General features: G+C 56.6%; 1 protein-coding gene and 1 long non-coding RNA gene across 3 annotated transcripts in view; one reads left to right on the forward strand and one right to left on the reverse strand.

Moving 5' to 3' along the window:
* The window catches only part of SLC45A4 (solute carrier family 45 member 4), a 79,612-nt gene extending 67,555 nt beyond the window's left edge, over positions 1-12,057 (reverse strand). The window contains exon 1 of one of the 2 annotated variants that reach the window (XM_042973568.1): positions 12,023-12,057. The gene's annotated coding sequence lies outside the window, so the exon portion shown is untranslated. The remainder of the gene's footprint in view (positions 1-12,022) is intronic. The other variant, XM_042973567.1, reaches the window with a different exon arrangement.
* Positions 12,058-13,250: 1,193 nt separating this feature from the next.
* Positions 13,251-16,537, forward strand: LOC122235133. Its single transcript, XR_006213269.1, has 3 exons — positions 13,251-13,452; positions 14,450-14,546; positions 15,898-16,537. It is a non-coding gene; the product is annotated as an uncharacterized LOC122235133 (long non-coding RNA).

Consider the following 16,537-nt stretch of genomic DNA (forward strand, 5'->3'; position numbering starts at 1 on the left):
TCTCAGCTATGCTGGGCAACTCAGTTTCTCCCTTCAGCCACCTTACAAAGACCCCAAATTCCCATAAAGCCACAGGCATCGGCTCCCACCAAACAGGGAACCGTGGCAGGCGGCTGAAGACCACGCATCCACGCATGCTCCACCTCGGTGACCACGCAGAAGAGCAGTGGCAGGCGCGGTGAAGACGCTGGCCTCCCGGGCTCCCGCCCTGACTGGCCGGCATCGGCTGGCCACAGACAGCCACCACCTCCCCTGCAGCCCCCGGGTGCAGGTGCCCCTGTGCCTGGGGGGGAAGGCTCCCAGCTGCGGCCAGGCCCAGGGTGGGGTGTCACCTCCCTTGCCGGTGTCCCTTAACCCTGCCCACCCCTCTGTACGGCCCTAACGCTCATCACTCTACTTGCGATGCCCATCTGGTTCCTGCAAACAGAAGGGCACAACAGATACGGCGGCCAATACCCTTCTGTGACGGGGACACACAGGCTCGTTCAGTCGCGGGGGAGGAAGCAGCTGGCGATGATAACACTATCACCTCTGGGTAATTGCGAAGGAGTGACTCAAGAAGATCATTCTCGATGCATCATAAAATCAAGACTAGAGCCATCGGCCTTGAAATAGTTTCTCGGAGGCAAGACGGGATGTGTGAGCGGATTCCAGACACTCCAGACAAGAGGCCTGCAGGCCGAAGGGCCCAAACTACACATGAATCACCAAAACGGGTTTCAGACGCCCAGAGGTGCAGTTACTCGGGGACAGTGCAAAGAAAATGGAATTGAAAGGCAACGCCACGCTGACTGGAAGTGTGGGCTCTGTTTGATGCAAATGAGTAACTCACGGTGTAGACGGCAGGGTGGGTAGTCGACTTACACCACACCCCACAAAATGCGGGCGAGATGCGACATCCAAAGCCCCCTGCAGACAGCCTGATGCGGGGCTCAGCTCAGAGTGTGGGGGAAGGCACAGTTAGGTTGGGAATTAATACTACATGAATAAAAGCCTTGCAATTGGGGAAAAGAAAAAAAAAAGATCTAGACAAGATCTTCCCGGGGTGAAAATCTACAAAAAGACGTGAGCAGGAACAGTTTAGAGCTTAGGACCAGCCGGTGGCAAAGAGCCAGCCGGGGAGGACGCTGCCAGCCAGGAGCAGGAGGGTCCGGAGCCCACGGGCCAGCCCTGGGGTCACAGCCCTTGCAACGAAGTCCACCGCCGGCAGGGTACTCGGGCCTCAGAGACCGAGGTGCACGGCCAGGGGTCAGCGGCTGCAGGTCTGGCACACGGTTAAGAGCTCCTCGGTCCTCACGATAAGAGGACGGATCAGAGTGGGGAGAAGGGCCCGTTCGGACCCGCCTCAAAGGCTCCGAGGGCTGCCGGGAATCTACGGGGTGCCGGATACTCCTCGGGGCCGGGCAGCACTGGAGAATCACCTCCTAGGTCATGGCTAGCTGAGCATCTCCCAGGGGCCGCCCCACACCCAGGCCTCTCCCTTAATCCTGTGGCACTCCGAGCGGCCTCAGTTCACAGGTGAGGGCCGGGAGCCGGGAAGCGGCAGGTAACGGACCCAGGTCACCTCGCCAGGTCTGCCAGGCTCCACGCTGGCTTTCCACATGGCCTTCGGGATCCAAGAAATCCAGAGGTCTATCTTCTGCTGGCATAGGGTGCTGGCATCCCACGGAGGGAGCAGGAACAGGCCACAAAACGGCATCCGTGGGTGAAGCCCTGACTGGTACAGAGGCCGCAGGTCGGGGTGCAAGGGAGACCCAGAAGGTAGTGGGGGGCAATGCTCAGAAAACTCGGCCCAGGAGCGCGGACCTGCTACAGAAGGCGTATGGGTGCTCACGGGGCTTCCGGACACTCCCAGGCTACCCTGCTCCTCTGGCAACTTAAGGCGCAGACCCATGACCGTCACACCCGGCTCTGGGTAGGGACCCTGGGGCTCACAGGTTAAGGAGCAAGTCACAAGTGGGGGCAGCAGGTCCAATCTCTGCAGGACCCGGCCAGCTCGCCGCTCCCAGCCTCAGCTTCCTCACCTGCAACCAGCTGTTCTGGATGGCCCAAGGGCGCACAACCAGAACTCCTAGGGTCACAGCTTTCCAGTTATGTGACCTGCGGCTAGTCCCCTGATCCCATCAATAAAGACAAGGAGATCTCCTTTTCAAAACGGAGATAACTCACCACGGCGCTGCTTTCAGTCCAAATGTTATCGGGGGGCTGTGTGCCCAACTACGGGACACTGGGCAGATGGAAGTCTCAGCAGGACACTTCGAGCCCCTCCTACCTCTTATCTTGCAGTGGAGTCCCCAAGAGGCTGGTCTGGAGCACCCAGCTCCCATCAGCGGCCCCTGCGGGTGCACACAAAGGTGTGGGCCGCACCGGCTTCGGCCAGCAGCCGCAGCTCCACCGGCCCTCCCTGGGGGGCTGCCCAGAAACTCGCCCCGGGGAGGCCGGAAAGCGGCCGGGCAGGGCAGGAGCCAGTCCATCTGCAGCCGCGTGTACCTCGACGGAGGAGGCACTAAAGGCAGCTCCTCGTGCCAGGGACCAAGCCACAGCCAGCAGGGCGCTCGCACGGATGCCACGCAGGGCCCACGGCCCAGGCATCGAGCTGCGACACCCCTCCTAGGCCGAACGGCTCCTGGAAGAGTCCAAGGACTCCACACAAGCCAGCAGTGCACCTGGGGCCCCCCGCAGCCCGGCCCTGGCTCGCCGGCTCTGGCACAGGGCCCCCACCCCCTCCCAGCAGTCCTTGGCTGCCTGACCCAAGTGCGGCTGTCACTTCACAGCCTCGGGCCCCAACAGTCAGGCTTTGTTTCTTCCTAGGACAGTTAAAAGGGCCTCCACCTCCAGGAAGCCCTCCCTGAGGAGCCACGCGTGAGGGTGGTGATAATTATCTTTCGTGTTGGACGGGCCTTAGATCGTCACTCTTGTCTCCATATTATTCTTCAGCTGTCACCTCTCTGCTAGGCTAAAACTGCTTATGCGTCTCCCACTGTCCCCCGTACATTTGCCAGCAGAGAATTCAGTCAGCAGCTAGAATCTCAGGCGGGCCCCAAAGAGCTCTGGGCCTCGGCCTTCTCATCTGTGAAGCAAGGAAACCACTGCTTCTATGCAGAGCAGTCAAGAAAATTCACAAGTGAACTCTGGGCGGCACAGAAGCTGGCCCACGGCACGCACTCCCAGGTCCCAGGTGCCTGTCCAAGACAGACGTCCGTGGGATCCCCTGGGGTTGCAACGACTCCACCAATGCACAGGGAGGACAGCCAAGGCCCAGGCACGACAGAACTCAAAGCACAGTGCCTCTGGGGTCTCACGGGGACTCAGTTCAACAGAACTAATCATTTGAGTCCCCCCAAGTTTACCACACTCTCCTGGAAACATGCCTGCTGAGCAATGGCTTTAGGAAGTCCAGATTCTTCTTCAGATTCTCCTCCATACAATCCATTTGGTGTTTTAGAAAGTGGGAACATCATAGCGGTTTCCTGCCCCTCGACTGGGTTCTGAAAGCCAAGTGCACCCGGACTCCCACCAAAAGGGACTGGGATGCCGCCGAGCAGCGAGGACCTTCCTCAGCCTCACGGCGAAGCCATCTGGCCGGGGAGCTGGCGGTGCCGTGGGGCGGCAGGCCTGGGATCCCGGTCCCCGTGTGAGGGGCTCCAGGCCGAGACAGGACTACGTGGGCAAAATAAATCCCCAGACAGGCAAGCTTCTGAGGGGATCAGCAGGAAGTCCCTATTAAAGTTGTAAACTCTTCTCAAAAACCATATCAGAAGCAGGCAGAAACCACACGGCCCGCATCTACTTGGCTCCCACTCTCCCACAGACCCACAAGATTTAATCAAAAACCTATTTGAACTTCACAGCCACAAACTGACACCATCCACGGGACTCTTATCGGCACACACACACACACACACACAGCCTCACTTCTGCAGAGGTTGTTCAAACGGTCAGCAATTAACCAAGGACGGATAACCGGCCTGCACAGGTGCTTCCTTTCACCTGCATCTTCCAGGCAGGTGTGGAAAGCGCGGTCTCTTCTCAGTTCACCTGGTTAGTTCGCTTGCAAACACGGTCCGGGCGCCTGGGGGGCTCAGTCAGTGGAGTGTCCAACTCTTGGTTTCAGCTCAGGTCATGATCTCACCATTCGTGAGTTCAAGCCCTGCATCGGGCTTCGCGCTAACAGCGCGGAGCCTGCTTGGGATTCTCTCTCTCTCTCTGCCCCTCCCCTGCACTCTCTTTCTCTCAAAAACAAATAAATAAAATTTAAAAAGAAGCCCCCCCCCCAAAAAAAAACACGGTCCTCATTTTATCTTGCATTTGATTAGTGTTAAACACCATCTCACGTATGAAAAGTGACCGATATTTTGCATACACTGTAGTGAAGACGAGACACCTCAAACTGCAAAAACATACACTCCTGACACACCCGTAAACCCCGCTTTTCATCTGGGTGGGGGCGTGCCACAGCTTTGGGGCTCATGGCGCTGCATGGGAGACCTATGGGCCCCGTGTCTCGTGGGTGGGTTCCAGGGTTCGCCCCCAGGCTCAGCCACTTACTGTGTGTCTTTGGGCAACTTACTTAGCCTCTCTGTGCCTCCTTCTCCTCTCTGTAAAATGCAGGTAATGACAGACAGCCCCGACTGGGTTTTGCAGACAGAGAATGAGGCTGAGTGTTCTGCACAGGACCTGGCCTTCTGGATGTTTCTCAGGGCCTGTTAAGTACCAGGAACAAGCACTCATTATGCTCCACAGATCACAACACACACACTAAAGCTCAGGGCAGTGGGTAGCTTCTGGGCCAAGGTCACAAAGCCAGGGATGGCCCAGCCCTGGATGTTAATGGTCCCTGCACCCCGAACAACGTGGGGCTCGAGGACATTTCCGCTGCAGAGTAAAAGGCATAGGGCCCCTCCCTATCCTCTTAAGAATTAAAAACACTTTAGACATCTGAATAATTCAAGGATGAGCTAAACACACTTCAAACAGCCCTAAGCTTCCCTTCGGCTTGCCCGTCCCGCTAGGCTTGCCGAGCCCATGCTGGCAAAGCAAAGTTCAAGCCGGCCTCAACTGCTTACTCCACCCCTAACACCAAATCAGAGCTCCTTCGTTTGCATGGGCGCCCTGAAGGGCAGAGGCCACCTCGGCCATCGGGCCAGGCAGCTCTGGCTCCGTCCAGCAGAGGGTGGCGGTGTGCAGGGCCTGCCGGAGAGAGAGAGGGCTGCGTCCTCCAAGCTTCCCCTGCAAATGGTTTACACAAGCGATGCAAAGAACCACTAGCAGCTCCTCTGTGACTCCAGTCTGTGCAGCACGACTGGCTGGGTGTAGACGGGCATCTGAGTCGGGCCCCAGGAGACAGGCCGTGTTTCCAGAACTGAATCCCCCCACGCAGGGTCACCTCTGGCCTTCAGCAACGCAAATCTTTCGTTTAGCCTTTGTTTTACGAGCCCGAAACCCTGATTTCAGGCTCAAGGCTCAAAATGCTAGGAAAGTGTAAACAAGGGTTTGTGCTTGAGAGATCAGTGGAGGGTCCCCGTGACGGATGTCCCACCCTGTGTCCACCGGGGCAGGTCTGGTGCGCTGCCTAGCCCAGCACTACTCCTCACTGCTTACAGAAACCACAGGGTTCCTAGAACACAATCCGGAATTAGCTCCTTTCTGCCCTTATCCCTAAGAACAAAGACGCGGCCTCACAAACCGAGGACAGGACTTGTCCCCAAATATTTACAAATCCAAACTCGTGGGGAAGCATTCTTAACTGGATTCTTAACAGCCAGGCCCGAGGACAGGAGACAGATAAAACTTCAGGACGCACATTCCTGAGATCCAAGGAGCGAGGCAAGTGGCTTGCTTTCTTCCCTCCCCCGCCCCCAGCCCCAAAGCTGGATGAAGCCAGAGACCCCTTGTTTTTGGAAACTCCCTTCATGTCACAAAACCATCTTATAATACAAAGTTCTACAGCTCTCCATCCAAAGCATTTTTGGTCTCTGGGCTAACAATAGTGAATGCTTCTGCTTTGAGAGCATCTCCAGCCCAGGACTTTCAAACAGTCTGAGGAAGTCCTTGGGTCCGCCCAGGCCTCTCAGGGAGAGCCCCCCACACCTCTGCAAACCCCAGGTGGTCAGGTTCCTTGGCAACCCCGGGAGCCTCTCCCCCACCCCCAGGGCTCTCACCCTAGAGGCAAGTCAACACCACCCTTCCCCTCCTCCCAGAAAGGAGCCCAGCACGGCAGGCTCACTGGATTCCTGCAGGACAAAAACCATTTCGGAATCCAAGGCCTGGCCAAGCAGTCTTTTCTGCTTCTAACACATCTTTCTGGAAAATTAAAATTTAACTCAAGGCACAATTCCATTAAGCTTAAAATTTAACCCAACCAAATAAAAATGCATTGCCGCTGACTGCAACACACACGTTCATGAGATGTATCATCTTCTGCCCTTTAACACATAAGTCCACAAAACATGCAATTAAATATTAAAGTACACACGGATCAGCGCTTAACAGCGAAACGTAATGAAGCGGCAGATGCTCTTTACCCCTCCGTGCACTAAGCACCTTTGGGGTTCTCAGGTGGGGTGCCTTTGGGAGCCTGAGTCCACAGATCTCAATGTCCCCAAGGGAACGGCCAGAATGGCCTGAGCCCTCGCCAGGGAACGGCCAGAATGGCCTGAGCCCTCGCCAGCGGGGGCAGCCCCAGCCTTCACACGCTCCCTTCCTCCCTTCCTCCCGGACCAGCAGGAGTCACTCCTCCCTGGAATGTTCCAGCAGCAAGGGTGTGTACCAGGCACCAAGGGCAGATCAGTAATTCCTTTTAACTGAGGCACTTCAAATGGACCCCCACCCAGATACCTTCCAATGTATTTTCATTTTGGGCATTCAGTAATTATGAAGATCAATGATACATTCATGCTTCTGTGGTTAGTTTTGTATCAGTAATTACAATGAGAAAAACTGCTTCTAGATGGGCTTAACAACAGCCTTCTGAGCACAGCAATGTTTTAAACCACAATTTATGTACACGTGTGTCACAAGCGTGAGGAACAATCAGTAAGACTTTCCAGTGTAAAAGCCTGTGACTTTAGAATAAAACTCCACGAGGGAAAGTGGAACAAACATCCTAGTTCGAGAGGAAAAGAACACGTACGCATTACAACCGTTCACAGTCTGCTGCTCCCGTTTTCTAAAAGGTGACCGTGGTCATCAAATCATTAGTGAATTTCATATCGGATACTTTCAAGAGCGGTACGATTGCAACTTAAAATGTCTACATTTACAATACTCCAAAAATGTTCTCTTTCTCAGCTATTTAAAATCAGCAATAATGGGGCGCCTGGGTGGCTCAGCAGGTTCAGAGTCCAACTCTTGCTACCGGCTCAGGTCATGATCTCACGGTTCCTGAGTTCGAGCCCCACATCGGGCTCTTTGCTGACAGAGCTTGGGGCAGAGAACAGAGCTGGCTTGGGACTCTCTCTCCCTCAAAACAAAATTCCAAAAAATCAGCAATAAAGTTCAATGTCAACTCAGAAACGTGCCCCTAGTTTTCATCAAAGTTATTTTACAGGGCATGAACAAAAAACTCCGAAGGTCTCGGCTACGAGGCAACCCAAGGCTGAAAGACCCAGAATTTAGGCAGCCACGTGCTCCCCACACCGCCCCCCCTTGTTACGTCCAGTGAACTCTGGCGAAACAAGTTCATCTCCGGCGTAGAGGTGGCAAAGCCCCTCCCCTCAAAATAACTGGTGGGAAAATATTTCCTTCCCATTTCAAACCAAACATCGTACTCTCTTGGATAAACAGATTTTGCCAGAGCGAGGACTAAATGGTCGGCAGCGAGAAGCGCGCCAGTTTTCTGGCCTGGCACTGACCGAGTGATGGCTCGATTTGTGCGAGTGACCCCTGCATCTGGACGCAGTTCCAACTCCTCTTCAGCAGCGATTTTAGGGGTTTGCTATGCATTCTGTGTTCAAGATCTTCCTTTCCCTACACTGGGAAGAATTCAGTTGCACGTCAGTTCAAATGGCCCCAGGATTCAGAGGCAGAACCCCGGGAGAGGCCCTCTGGCAAACTCTGAACACTCGCTCCGGGGCAGCCACACGGCAGAATCTCAGGTTAGGAGGTACTTTTAAGGAAAGCGCCCCTCGGGCACTGGTTCAGGAATGCAGTTTTCCTCTCTGCCAGCGAAATCCTTCCACAGGTTTGGGAGGATGAAAACACGGTCGAGACCGAACAATGCTTCCCTCACCTGGGCTTTGGGCCAAGCAGAGGTGGGCGGGCAAGGTAGCCCCGCTGAGTTAACTTGAAAAGGCTCTGCAAATCCCTTCGGCTGCAGGGGAGCCACCTCGCCCTCGCGGAGGCACCACCCCTGTGTCTGCCCTCGGGGGCAAGAACCCGGCACAAGGGCCACCTTCACTGGGGGGAGTTCCCTACTGATCGTTGTGTGACCCTGTGACCACCGTCTTACCCAAGGGTCCAAACTAGCCAAATCGACCTCAGAGCCCTCCTCTCCAGCTTCACGGCTGTGTTTCATTTCCCACAATCTCCCTCAAATGCCTGCCCGTCGGCTCCTGTGGGAGTGACATCGGCCCATGCACCGCAGCGGAAGGGCCACTGCGGGAACGCCAAGCTTAAAGCGAACTCGATCTGTGACACGAAAACAGTAAGTGGATTACGCTGTTGCCCTCGAAGTCTGTGGACGTTTTAATCTTCTTAAAATGTCTCCTCTAAAAGTCACTTGCCAAGGAAGGAGGTTCATAAACACCATTAGGCCCCCACTAAATGTTTCCAGTGTTACCGCTACCCCAACGGCAGCGGGTTGAAAATAGCTATTGTGCAGACCCGTGAACTCAGGACTTTTGGCAAGCTTCCTTCTGATTTAGGGCCGGGAAGCTTCCTTCGCGCGCAGTGAAAAGGTCCACAATCCCCCAGTTCGCTCCAAGTGCCTTATTTTACAAAGGCTTAGCATTTGATACCTTTATAAAGGAAAAAAAAAAAAAAAAAAAGCCACTCCAAGCACATTTTGAAAGTTCCATGTTTAAAAAGATCCTTGTTCATTGATTTTGGTGGGGTAATTAAGCTAATCTAAACAAGGGGTCCTTGTCTGGGCGCCTGTGGGGGAGGTGCACGGGGGCCTGGCCTCCGCCTGTGAGCCCCCCTGCAGACACTGCCCCCCCCCCCCCCCCCCCGGCTCCGGGGGTCCTCTCCCACCCCCTCCTTTCTATATGGCTGCTCCTCATCTGGGAGGCTTTTTCCCTCTGGTCAGATTTCCACTCAGCAAAGCTGAACCGCTCTCATGTTTCCTGGCCTAGAGTCGAGGCGGCCCTCCTAATGGAGTCTCCCTGAGTGCACCTTTGTCAACAGGACTGTGCTGTGATAAAGAAATCTGGGGAACCAGAGGAAACGGCTGTGCAGCAGCACCCTCACCAGGAACACGGCTTCCAGCGCATTCTGGCTCCACAGATTACAGACGGGGCTCTGCCAGGGGTGTTCCCGAGGAGGGCACTGGCAATTTGGGGTTGCCTGCCACCTACGGCGCTCACCAGCCACCCTGACCCTGTGCCAGGCCGCGAGGCTGTTAGTCACGAACCACCCCTAACGGCTACACGGGGCTGGGCTTCGGGGCTGGCAGGGCAAGCAGAAGAAGGCAGAGAGGGCAGAGGGTGCAGACGGGCGATAGGGACGAACGGGCACCACGGCCAGAAAATAATACTACAGCCCGGACCCCGGCGCAGCCGTCCGCTCTTCCCCCACCGTCCCTCTGACAACACAGATAAAACCAGCCCAACGTCAAGCAACCTAATCGCTGGCCAAAATACCTTCTTGGACTGCCTGCCTCCACTGGGGATGGGGGAGCTGCCGTTGCCGCAGCCCCTCCCCCCTGCAGACCTGCAGGGCGGGATCTCCCGGCTCAGAGAGGGCAGGGCCCCATTCCCAGGCTCCTCCCGCCCCTCCCCAGCTCCCCCTCCTCTCCAACAAGCAAAGTTGGAGAACACAGAGAGCCCCAGGATGTTAAAAGCTGCGAGCCACCTTGGAGCTCGAGCTCACCCGGTCCAATCTCTGCTCTGCTCTCAAGAGGCCAAGGCCACAGCCCTCATCTCTGCAAGGGAAGCAGGCAACTCACCGGCCCCAGGAGTGGGTGGGCAGCCTCCCTGGGGGACACCCAGGGCCACTAAAAAGCCACCACTAAATACCTAATATGCATTTCAAATGCATCTCAAAAGATCCATTTCTTTCTTTTACAGCTGCTGCCCACAAAAACAATTAGCCAGAATGGAGCCGAAATTCCCAATTTTTAAGACAACCTATTCCCCAGCCCCTCACCAGGGCGCACTAGAGATCCTGATCAAGTCCTGGTCCTTCCACCTGGGGCCTGCAAAGCTCCAGACTACCAACACTGCCACTCTTGAATTTCAGGCAGATTCTGCAAAATCTCTCCCAAGCCTTAAATAAACTCTTACTCTTTCCTTCAATAGCTAATTCAGACCTAGCTGAAAAGCAAGGAAATTATTCCTAATTTTTAAAAGAGGTTAGGGATTACTGTTTCTGATACCAACCATTAGTGACACTTCTTAATAAACCAATCCTCCAGCTTTTCATTTTCTTTTTTTTTTTTCCCCCAAGCACAAAACGGAGAGATGACAGACTTCCCCATGCCCTACCTGTCTGTCGATGGCCGGAGGGAGGGTGTGAGGCGGTCGTAGCGAAGGAAAAGTGCAGGGCACGTACACAGAACACTGGCAAGATCGTTTCCCCAGCGGAAACAGGCTTCGATTCTGACAATCATTTGACCCGACAACAACTGTTTCGGTCACTCACCTTCCAAACCCTCCTCCCTTCCCAGGATCTAGGACTAGGAGATGCCCCAATAACCAGGGGCTCCAAGGCCTCTTTTGCTGGAGTCAGCTGAGGTGTCCGATAGGGCTCGGTGGCTCAGTCTGACCCACGGTGCCCCCATTGGAAAAACAAAAAAATCTCACACTCCCTAGGAGATCAAGTGCCCCTTCCACCCCTTCCCACTCCTCCCTAGCAACCGCCCCCCCCCCGCCCCCACTTTCTAGAATCATTATGGATAGCTAACCAGGAGGCTGGGCTTTTCCCAAACCACCATTCCTCCCCGTTTTGATATACCTCCCCTAGAAAAGCACTCAACTGGAAAGTGCTCCCCAACAACCCAATCAAGAGCAACACACCTTGGGAAGGAATGGGTTAAATTCGAGAGCTCCAGGAGGAGGGGTTGCTCGGGAAAAGGAAAGCGGTGCTGGGATGCGGAGAAATGTGCAGGGCAGGGGCTCTGGACCTGGATGCACAGATGCACCGGCCCCTCTCCTCCAGGGCCAAGCTTGGCCACAGGAAATAAAGGTGTCTTCAAAGGGACGGCCCGGAGGGCATGCACATAAGACAAAACACAGGCGCTGCCCAGGGGACAGCTTGGAGCCGGAGGTTTGGAACACTGGATGGGCGTGCTGGGGGCGCGTGTGTGCTGGGGGGGGGGGGGGGGGGGGGAGGGGGAGGAAGGCAGGCTGAGGCAGAGGGGACAGGGGCTGGACTCTCAGAAGTTAGGAAATAGATGTCAGGCCGAGGGGCCAGGACAGGGTCGGAACCGAGGGAGCGAGGCGCGAGGCTCCCTCTGGGTAGAGAAACCGGAGGAAATAGGGGGTGGGGGAACGCTGCGGAGCACGACCGGGGGGGGGGGGCGGGGGCGGGGAACCGAGTCCGTGATAAGGTGCGCACCGCGGGCAAGGGGGCCGGGATGCTCCAGGAGGCTTCTGGGACGGGAGCGACCAGAGGCAGGTGCAGCCCGGGGAGAGAAGGGAGGAAGCCGAGGATGGGGCGGGAATCCCGGCGGGAGACGCGCCTCGCCGGGGCCGAGGCGAGGGTGAGGGTCCCCTCCCCGGGGACGAGATGCCCGGGCGGGCTGGGAGCCGGACTAGGGGCTCGAGGCCGAGCCGCGCGGAGGTAGGGTGGGGAGGCGGGAAGCGGCAGGTGGCGGCGACCAGGTGCGGGGCCTGGGCGGCGGGCGGGAGAGGCGGCCGCTCACCTGTCTCCTCCGGCCGGGGCCGCTGGGGCGGCGGCGCGGCGGGGCGGCCGGGCCGGGCCGGGCGGAGGCGGCGGGGGCGGGGGCGCGGGGCCCCGGGCGCTGGGGGTGCGGCGGCGGCGGCGGGGCCCGGCGGCGGCTGCTCTCGGCCGGCCTGCCGGGCGGGCGGGCGGTCAGACAGCGAGCGACGCGGGCGCGAACGGAGCGCTGCGAAGCTGCGGCCGGCGCGCGGGGACAACGCCGCTTTATCGGGTCGGAAACAGCCGCCGCGCGCCGCTTCCGCTGACGCAGCGCGGGCCTGCGCTCATGACTATGCAGCAGGCGCCGCGGGAGGCCGGGGCGGGGCTAGCTTCACGCGTGCCCATTGGTCGCCGTGAGCCCCGCCCACCGTGCCGCCCCGCCCCGCCGCCCGGGCCCCGCCCTAGACCCCGCCCCTTGCTGCGTCCCACCTCCCGCCTCGTGGGCGGGGCGTCCAGCGCGCCCCCGGCCCCGGCTCCCCCGCGCGGGAGCCCCTGTCCCTCCCCACGCTTACCCCCTGCTTCCTTCTCTCCAGACGCCCTCCTCGCAGTGGAGCCCCCACCAGCCTAGCCTCCTCTCTCCCCCAACTCCTCCGCCCTTTCGGAGCAGGGTGGGCTCCGCCCCCAGGTGCCGCAGAGAGCGCTTTCCTGGCCTCGCCCTCCGGGTCTCCCTCCTCAAACCCCCTCCCTCGGCGTGGGCCCTCGCCCGACTGCATCTCCCGCACTGTGCGCCCCCTCTTGGTAGCAAGGCAGGACCCCGGACCCCGAGCCTTTCCCTCACTGCCTGACTGGGGCAGGAGGTGCCGCTTCCGCATCACCCCTCAGGCGGATGGCTACCGTCCCAAGGATGGGGCCGCTGGGAGTCCAGGAGACTAGGTCGGGGGAGGCAGCTTGACAAACAGGTGATACAGCGGGCTGAGGTCAGACGGTCTGTGCTCTCGCCAGGCTCGCCTAGTGACTTCATCTCTGGGTGTCCTCATCTGGGAGACAGATCGCAAGACCCGTCTCATGGGGCTGCCGAAGGGATTTGGAAATAAAGGGTGCACCGCGCAGCTTCCAGAGCAGTTAGAATGGGAAAATCTGACAGTGTCAAGTGTTGGTGAGGACGTGGAGCAACTGGAACTCTCTTACACTGCTGGTGGGGGTGCAAATTGATGCCCCGCCTTGGAAGTCTGGATCTTATGCAAGCCTGATGACCTAGCAATTCCCTTCCTAGATGCACGCCCTACGTGATCGCATTTCTGTGCACGGCAGCACTGTTTGCAATTACCAAACATTAGAAGGGACCCAAATGCCCAACCACAGAACAGATACATCACCTGTGTCCTATTCGTGCTGTGGAATGATGATCACACGGCTGTGAGTAATCTACAAACACGCAGGGCAACATGAATGACACTCGCAAGTGATTTTGAGGTAAGAAAAGCCAGACCTCAAAGCATATAGGATTCCCTGTATATAACGTGGTAGAGGGACACCTGGGGGGCTCAGTGAGTTGAGCTTCTGACTCTTGATTTCGGCTGAGGTCACGATCTCACCGCCCGTGGGATCAGGCTCAGAGGTGGGCTCTGTGCAGAAAGCATGGAGCCTGCTTGGGATTATCTGTCTCCCTCTTCCTCTGCCCCTCCCCTGCTCCCTCTCTCTCTCTCTTAAAATAAATAAACATTTTTAAAAGATAAAATAAAGTGGTAGAAATGTATGTAGAATCCAGACAGTGGTTAACATTAGAGGCAGGGGTGCCAGAGCCAGGAAGGGAAAATGGAGAGAGTGTTTGGGGTGCTAGTAGGATTCCATTTCCTGCTCTGGGTGTTGGTTACCTGGGTGTGTATGTAATACTTCGATCAGGGGTTAATAAGATCAGTAGCATATGCATAAAGAGCCCAAAGTGACCTCTGACACATAGTGGGTGCCTCATAACTGTCTATCTACCTCCTCTGTGGGTTTTATGGCTCCTGTGGCCAGAGGACAGAGGCAGAGGCAATCTCAGATGTGCTGTGACCTCGGACACCTTTCTTAACCTTTCAGCGTGTTCATCTGTAGATGAGCCTTCTAACAACACCTAGCTCACAAGTTGTTGTGAGGAGTAAATGCACTTTTTAAAACACTTGATACAGACAGGCGCCTGGGTGGCTCAGTCAGTTGAGCATCTGACTTCAGCTCAGGTCATGATCTCATGGTTCATGGCTTCGAGCCCCACATCGGGCTCTGTGCTGACGGCACAGAGCCTGCTTGGGATTTTCTCTCTCTCTCTCTCTCTCTCTCTCTCTCTCTCTCTCTGCCACTCCCCTGCTCCCTCTCTCTCTCTCTCTCAAAAATAAATAAACATTAAAATAATAATAATAATAAGTAAATACATAAGTAAATAACCTTAAAAAAAAAAAGCCAAGAAAAAGCTCTTTTCCCCTCTCTCTAGGTGCCTGCACCAAGGAGGGCCATGTGAGGAGCCCTCCCAGGACCCGACCACACTGGCACTGTGATCTCGGGTTTCCCAGTATCCAGAACTCTGAGAAGTAAGTGTTGTTGAGCTGCCCAGTCTGTGGTATTCTTGTTAAGGCAGCCTGAGCCCATTAAGACAAAGGGTAAGACGTGCCCGTAGCTCGTAGCCCCACTGTCCAGCCGCCCCATGGCAGCTCCTTGAATGAAGGGCCACCAGCCCTGTGAGGAGAGAAGCCCCGAAGTCAGGAAGACCTGGGCTCTCGCCTGGCTCCAGAGCGTGGCGTGCCTGGGGACTTCCCGCCACAGGCATGCAACCTCAGAAGGGGCTGCACGCCTGCTGCATCACTCTGCCATGACCGTCTTTAAATTCTTCATCATTTCCAATAATTATTCTCCACGATTTCCATAGTTCTCCGTAATTTCTCATCCTATGGCCTCATTTGTGAGCACACTGGTCTCCTGGGACACTTGCAGGGAGCCCGGGGCATGACAACATCTCCATCACTGCACGCGCAACCTTGCCTTCACCGCTCCTGGGGACCCTTGGAGCAGAATTGTGTCCTTCTCATCCACGGACACGCAGAGCCTAAGGACCGATAAAACTGTCACATTGACCATTTCCAGAGATTTGCCAGGAATGGCCTCCTCCAGGAAGCCCTCTCGGATGTCCTGCCTTACAGGAGCGAGTGGCTCCCTCTCATGAGCTCTGAGGCACCCTGCTCCTTCACAAATCATTCCCAACTGTAATCGGGCACGTCTGTCTCTCTAGTAGCCTGCAAGCCCTGTCCAAGCAGCTGGTACCAGGCCAGGTTCATTGTTGCATTCCAGAGGCTGCCTGCAGTGGGGCAATGGGGCTGCAGACATGTTTGCATGTGGAAGGGGACAAAGAGAGAGAAAAGGAACTTCTTAATGAGGACCCATGGAGAGACTCCGGGGGGTCCACAGACTCCTGAAACGACGACGTGAGCCGGCCTGGACCAGGCACCCCACGTGCTCCCTATAACCCCATGCCTACAGGGGTCCCATGCCTACGGGGGTCAAGAGCTCTCCTCTTTGTCTTGTGACCCCACCAGGTTCAGGACACCTACAGGAGGCATGAGACCCCTGCAACTTTTAGCACCCCCTGACCCTGGTGCTGGGAGGCAGAGAGGATAGGAGAGCTGGCTTGGGAAGGGCAGGATTTGGGGCAGGTCGGGGTTGGAAAAATGGAGGGGCCATCAGCAGACAGGCTTGCGGGGGGGGGGGGGAGGGTGGTCACAGGGCCTGGGTTTGAACTTTGACCTCACTGTAAATAAGTCTCAGTCCGTGAAATGGAATGGACCTCACCTGGAGAGGGTGACAGTCACGAGCCCAGACATGCAGCCAGCTGCCTGCTTAAGCTGAAACCCTGGCCCTGCCACTGACCAGCCCTCTGACCTTCCGCAGGTCACATCAGCTCACTGGACCTGGGTATCCTTAGCTTCCAGAAGGGCAGAGTGTTAGCCCCTCACAGTGCTGTTACAAGAAATGGGTGCGTTCACCTCGACAAGCGAGCACCGTCTAAATGGCTGATGAGCGGTAATTTTCAACTTCCCAGGGCTGGAGAGGGAAGGGAGGAGGTATGTGGGGGACTCGGTCACCTGAGACCACTCAGGTCTCACCGCGATGACAAACAACCACCCAGCTCATAACTGAGGGCCCGCTGTGTGCCAGGCCCCTTCCAACCTGCCGGGTCCCTTCAGAGATCGGGCTTGAGCCCTCAACTGAGGCTGCCCTCTGTATACTGTGGATGGGGCCAGTGGAGCCTGAGGAGGGGAAGAGAGCATAGGAGCCAATGTCCCAACTGTCCCCCAGTGTCCCTCAGCGGATGCCTCCTCTGATCATTTGTAAAGCTCTCCTTTGTGTTTAAGCAATAACACTTGCTAAGATGAACTCTTTAGCAAGACCCCGGTATTTCAATTACTGTGCTCAGTTATCACCACGTATTCTGAGCACCTGCTCTGGGCCAGACCTGACTGCATGTGCTCTCTGGGTGCCAACTTCCTGGTGAACCTGGGTGTCGTGGAGAGAGCAGAGAGCATGGGGC

The sequence above is a fragment of the Panthera tigris genome, chromosome F2 (genome assembly GCF_018350195.1).
Source record: "Panthera tigris isolate Pti1 chromosome F2, P.tigris_Pti1_mat1.1, whole genome shotgun sequence".
In the NCBI taxonomy this organism is placed as follows: domain Eukaryota; kingdom Metazoa; phylum Chordata; class Mammalia; order Carnivora; family Felidae; genus Panthera; species Panthera tigris.